Raw genomic sequence first — 6,169 nt, forward strand, 5'->3', positions numbered from 1 at the left:
GATAGAAACACAGACATCCTGCAATCCCTGGAGTGGGCCGCACCCTGGTCTGCACCAAGCCAAAGTAGGACAAGTGTGAACAAGGGGAGAGAAGGCCTTGTCCCAGGGTGTGTTCAGTGGGGAGGTGGGGGTTGAGATAAAGGAAGACTCTTTGGCTCCATTTGTTGCAAGGTCCTCTCTTGGTACAGGTCGGTCACAGATAACTGCTGATGACTATCATTATCTCTCTTGTTGTAAATTCTGCCAGGACTATTGCCCAGATGAGGTCCTGGAGGTACTTGCATTAGATAAGAGCGGCTCACAATTGCCCAAACACTGGCAACCATAGCATTCAAGGTGAGCTGCAGGCTCCTATTTCAGGGCCCCACAGTTTACCCCACCTTCCAGAACAGAAAGCTGAGGGGCTGCCCCATAAAGATTCAGAGAGAGAGCAGACCAGCCAGAGAGCTATCAGCAAGAGACGTCCTTCTTCCCAAATGAATCTAGGCCTTGGCATCCCCTCCCCCTCTTCCCCACTCGCATTTTCCACCAGTCAGGAAGGCTGGAAATCGTCCTAAAGAGGACTGTTCACCTTCCATGGGTTGAGAAAGGGCTAAAGCAGCATTTTGGATCCTGATCTCCAAGGGACTCCGACCAGAGTCGGCAGCTAAGATGACCAGCCTTGGAGCCTGCCAAAGTCTTGCCTTGGGCCCTCAAGCTCAGAGCCCATCCCTTGCTCATGGGGTATTGTGGGGGTCGGGGGAGTGGAAGTTGTGCCAAACAGCCCTTAAGAAGTTAGCTACTTCCAACACAGTGCCAGGACTGCCCAGCCCGGGGGCAGTAGGAGGTGGAGGGAAGGGGAGCGTAGAAGAGGAAATCCCAGCCTGTGCGGCTCCACCCTAGGGGAAACCCACCTGCCAGCCTGCCTGTCCCCCTACTTGCCTTCTCTGGAAAGAACATGGTCCTGCTGGTGGCCGAGACTCTTCTAGTCTCCCTTTACCCCCAAACCATACTTCCTGCCCACACAAGACTCTCCAGGCAATTAACAAAAACCAGTCATCCATTAAAACAGCGCTCCCAACACAGACTGAAGGGAAGTGAGGGAGCAGCCAAGCTTTGGGGCAAAGCTCGGAACTCAGTCACTCTGTGTCCCCATGAGCTGACCCTACCTGTGCTGCCTGGGGACTCCGTTGCAGGGTTGGGCAGCTCCATGATTATCCCTCAGCACGAATCTGGACTCAGTGCCTGGTGAGCTGCAGGCAGAGTCCTGACGGGCTCTGAGCAGACTCCCTCAGGCAGAGCAGACAGAGCGCTGAGCCAGGCCAGGAGGCGGGAGCTGTCACCCTGTTTGTTTACTGACCCCCCAGGAATCTGGAGGGGGCGGCTATGTCAGGGCTCAGCCGGTGAATCAGAGCTTTGTCCCTGGGGAATTCCGGCTTGCTCCCAACTGGGCCTGCCACACCGGGGCCAGGAGGGCCCTCCCAGGCTGGCAAGGATGGCGGGAGTGGGACTGGGCATTCCACGGTGCTGAGGAGGGGCTTGCAGAGGGTAGCTCTGTTGATTTATTTTCTCTTTCCACGGCAGACACAAAGGACTCACTCTGCCTCCGGGCTCACCCCTCCCCTGAGGTGGAGGAAAGGAACAGACCACTTTGGTGACAAACCTCTGGTAAGCAATTTCCCCAAGGCCTGGCAGGAGGATGGGCTTGAAAATAAGCCTTGTCCTTGACTAAGTAAGTGTCCTCAGAGGCAGTGAGGAACGTATATGGCACACCTGGGACAGAGCCATGGGTTAGCAGGATCAGGAAGCCAGGCAGCAGAAGATTCATCTGAGCCCAGTGCGAATACGAGGGCGTGCTCTGCCCTGCCTCGGGGAGGCAGAGAGGAGTGGAGGGAGAGTCATACGCGCCCAGACCCCACTGCACTCCAGGGCAGGGGAGATGGATGGTCTACGGGCATCTTCTTGGACCTCTGCAGAGGAAGGAGTGGGCAAAATGGAACCCAGCAGCTCCATGCAGGCAGCCAGTGCCAGGGGGCTTCCTGTACCCTGCCAGTGCTGCCCTGGGCCACTGGCCTGAGGGGCAGGGCCCTTCTGGAAGTGACCACTCTTCTCTTTTTCCAGCAGACTTGCCTGGGGAAAGGTTAACATTCCCGAGCTGGGCTCCCACCCTCAGCACTGAGGGAAAACACTTCATTTTTACCAAAAAGGGTTCTGTTCCCATCCTCATTTATCTCCCACAGAGTCTTCTGGGCTTTCCACAGTTCCACATTGTTTCCATGCTGAGGCCCACCTACAGGAATAGTTGGAACAGCTGCTTGACCCTTTCTGGGGGTCTAGGGTGGAGCCATCCAGGGCGGCTGGGGGATGGCAGGGCTTGGCAGGCCAAGAGCAGGGAGTGGCTCTAGCTCTGGGTTGCTGCCTTGCTTATGCTGGGATAATTGGGCCTAAGCCAGTCTCGCAGAGTCCCCTGGACTGGGAATGCCCCAGAGTTAGAAATGGTCCCTTGTGACCCAGCCACAACCAAGTTGTCCTGGTTCTGAGGGAAGCGCCCACGATGAGCTGGGCTCCACCCATGTTAGCTTTGCATTCCCTCCAGCCTTCTTCGTAGTTTCCTAACTCCCCACTCAGCTCTATCGCCCTGTTCTCCCCTCCTAGTTCCCCCTTGTACTCACAAGTCCCACTAGCAGAGCCAGGCACACAATAGGCAAATAGCAAATAGTAATTGTTTTCTCTCCCTATCAATGGCCTTCTACTTCTGGCTTTCATGGCCAAGATGTTGGCTTCTCACCCCGGTTCCCCACAGGGATCTCTCCTTATCTCTTGAAACTTTAAGACAACGTCAGGGCCGTAAGGAAGGAAGAGAAGAAACTAGACAGAGGCAGAGGAGAGGGGTTGGTCTCACCATTCTCAATCACAAAATGAAGCCCTCAGGGCCCTCTGCCTAGGTGGTGAAGCTTGGGAGGGGTGATGGACAATGAGCAGGGCAACCCGTTTGGAAGGGCCCAGGCTTCTCAATCCCTTGACATTGCAAAAGCCCCACTCTGGGGAAGGGACAGGTGCTCTGGGGGACTCTAAGTTGACACTGGCTCTAAGAATAAGAGGTAGCAATTTCTCTCTGGCTAGAGGTGGGAAAACAGCTCAGGAGGACCTGGATCTTCTGCCTCTCTAGATCTTGACCTTTTCTCATTATTCTCCTTAAAAATGGGCTCCCCAGCACTCACAATCTCCATCCCAGTGGCCTTCCTCTCTGCCTTCCCCACCGCCCCGTATATTCAGTTGCTGAATGCACCCCCAGCAGTGACTCAGCACCACAGCTCGTCTGTGAGATACCAGGAAACACGGTACCTTCTCACACCCGATGGTCTCTGGACCCCAAAGCATTGTACGGCAAGCCAAAGTACACTTATGCTTCACCCTTATCCAGTCAACTTTCCCGCGGACCTCCCTTATTGTCAGGACGGAGGCTGCCCTCTCAGGATTACACATCCTCTCACACATCCTCTGCCCACCTACCAACATACACAGTCAGGCATACACAGCACCACCACTCCACTCCTAGGGAAGGAGAGGGAGAGGAGGGGCAGGTATGAAGCTCAGGGGATTCTTAGTGGCACTGAGCCAGGAGCTACAATAAGACTAAGGACTTGAGAAGGAAGAGCCGACGGAAGGAGAGAGAATATCCTGCAGATGCAGAATATGACATATACCACAGAGAAACCAAGGCAAAGGAAGGTCCTGGCTTGTCCTGGGCCATGCCCTGAAGGAGCAAGCTCTTCTGGGACCTCCCTTGGGAGGTTAATATAGAACCAGCCATTGCGGGCCCTTTGGCTTGCCCAGTGCAACACACTTCCTTGCCCCATACTCCCCATAAAAGGCCTCATGAGTGACAAGAGATGAGCCCAGAGGTCGCATCATATCCAAGGGGTTTCATGCATATAGAGAGTGCCCCTGAGCCTTAGGAAGCATGGACATCCACAAGAATACACACAGATTCTGTGTCCACTCTTTCTCCACAGGTTTTTGTTTTATTATTGGCATCTTACCTGAAGCTGGGGGCAGGCACTTCGGAGGCTGCTGCTGTGATGGAACTGGTCAGCTGCCTGCCACTCATGACATCGTGGGAGGGTGTAAGGGCATCCCTGCATGACCATAGGTTGCATCAGAACCAAGGCTCATGGGGGGTGAGGATGGGCAGTGCACCAACCGTTGAGCATAAGCACCTGTAAGAGTAACAAGGAGAGATTTAGAGTCAAGACCTAGAGAAGCCTATGAATCCAGCACTTACCCAGAGGTGACTTGACCAGTTATGTAAATAAATATTCAAAGCTTGCTGACCTACCCAATAGTTTTTCCCAGGCCATTCTGTACCATAAAAGACTTTCTTTATTGATCAAGGAAGTATTTATTATCTATTGTACTTTGTGCTAGAGACACAAAGATGTCCGAGATTTCAGAGCTTGGGATGGGGGTTAGGGAGGTGGGGGGACAGTCATGTAAGCTGGTAATTATACAAGAAAATGCTTATGTGGCAAATGTTATAATTAAGGATTGACCAGAAGGCTAGGGGAGCACAGAGTAGGGAACAACTAACTCCATCTGAGGACGTGCAAAGACTTCAGAGAGACGGCATTTGAGATGAGTCTTGAAGGATAAGTAGGTGTTTGCCTATGCAGAGAAGGGGAGAAAGGGAGAAGGGCATTGCCAGCAGAGGGACCCACCTGTGCAAAGGCAGATGTTACAAAAAAGCATAGCATGTTTGGAGAACGGTAAGTTCAGCATGGCTAGAGTTGGCTAGAGTTTAGGAGGCACAGAAATGAAACAGACTTGGTGCCTGCCCCTGAGGAGTTCACATACAGGGAGAATAAACATGGGAAAAAATCAAGCCATAGAGTGTTGCTTACATTAACGATAGAAGTATTTATGGGATGGAGAGAAGGGATAAACGAGGTGAGTTCTTCCTGGTCATGTCAGCAAAAGTCTCTCTAGAGGAAAGATACTTGAGGTGAGTAATGAAAGAAAAATCGAATTGTCATTAGGCAGAGAAGATAAAACGAAAAAGAACATTCCAAACAGCAGGAAAATAAAATGTGTGACCAGAGTACAAGGTAGGTGCCCTGTGGGGAGTAGCAGACGAGGCTGGAAAATGAGGCTGTGGCCAGATGGGGTCATGCCTTGAATGACAAGCAGAGGATTCTTGCTTTATCTTATAGACAATAGGGAGGCACTGAAGATTTTAAGCAGGGGCATGACACAGCCAGATTTGCATTTTAGACAGAGCCCTCTCGCTGCCTGGTGGAGTGATTCTCCCAGGGGAAGAACCTATTGAGAAGCTGGTATAATAGGCAGGCAGTTGCAGCGAGCATGGAGCAGAGAGCATGGCTCTGAGATACCCTGAAGAGGTAAAATACTGTGGGCTTGGTGATCAATTGGATGTGAAGGGTAAGGGAGGTGAAGGAGTCAAAGGTTTCTAATTTGGGAGCCGGGTGGATAATGTTGCCAACAGCAAGAGAGGGAAGACAGGAGAAGGAGCGAAGTTGGTGTGGTAGGGGATGAGAGCAGTGTTCCATAATAAGCTGTGCTTGGGCAGTGTTCCATAATAAGCTATGCTTGAGACATATTCAGCTTTACATGTCAGGAGCTAAGCTTAGAAAAGGAAGATATCAGTGAAGAAGTTAGATCTACAAACCAATGGACAGTTTAGTGAATGTAGACAAGAGCAATGAGAAAGGGTGGCAAAAACAATGCTTGCAAATAACAAAAGTGATATCTTTTAGTGCGGGGCAGAGACATACAAATCTTGACCCAAAGGGCAGGAAGTGAGCATCTTTGATTCCTGATGCTGATGATTAAATAGCCACCATGTTTAGTCTCTATTTCAGTGGTTCCCAACATTTTGGGTATAAGGGCCACTTCTTAAGATTAAAAGAAAAATCTCACTTCACCCACTCACACCTACAATAGTAGCTGTACTTTTATACTTACAGAGTGAGAAAAACACTCACACATTTAAAGATCTGTGGACTCCTTGCAGTAAGTACCCTTCCCTCCTCCTCAGGGGTCCATGATCCAAAGATTGGGGACTGTTACAGATCACGACGGTGCAAGAATTTTGGTCTAAAGGACACTTTATTGTAGTCGAAGTCCCTAGAGGTTACACAGATACATAGCTCCTCGTCCCCAAAGAGATTCG

The sequence above is a fragment of the Equus quagga genome, chromosome 10, assembly GCF_021613505.1.
Source record: "Equus quagga isolate Etosha38 chromosome 10, UCLA_HA_Equagga_1.0, whole genome shotgun sequence".
NCBI lineage: Eukaryota > Metazoa > Chordata > Mammalia > Perissodactyla > Equidae > Equus > Equus quagga.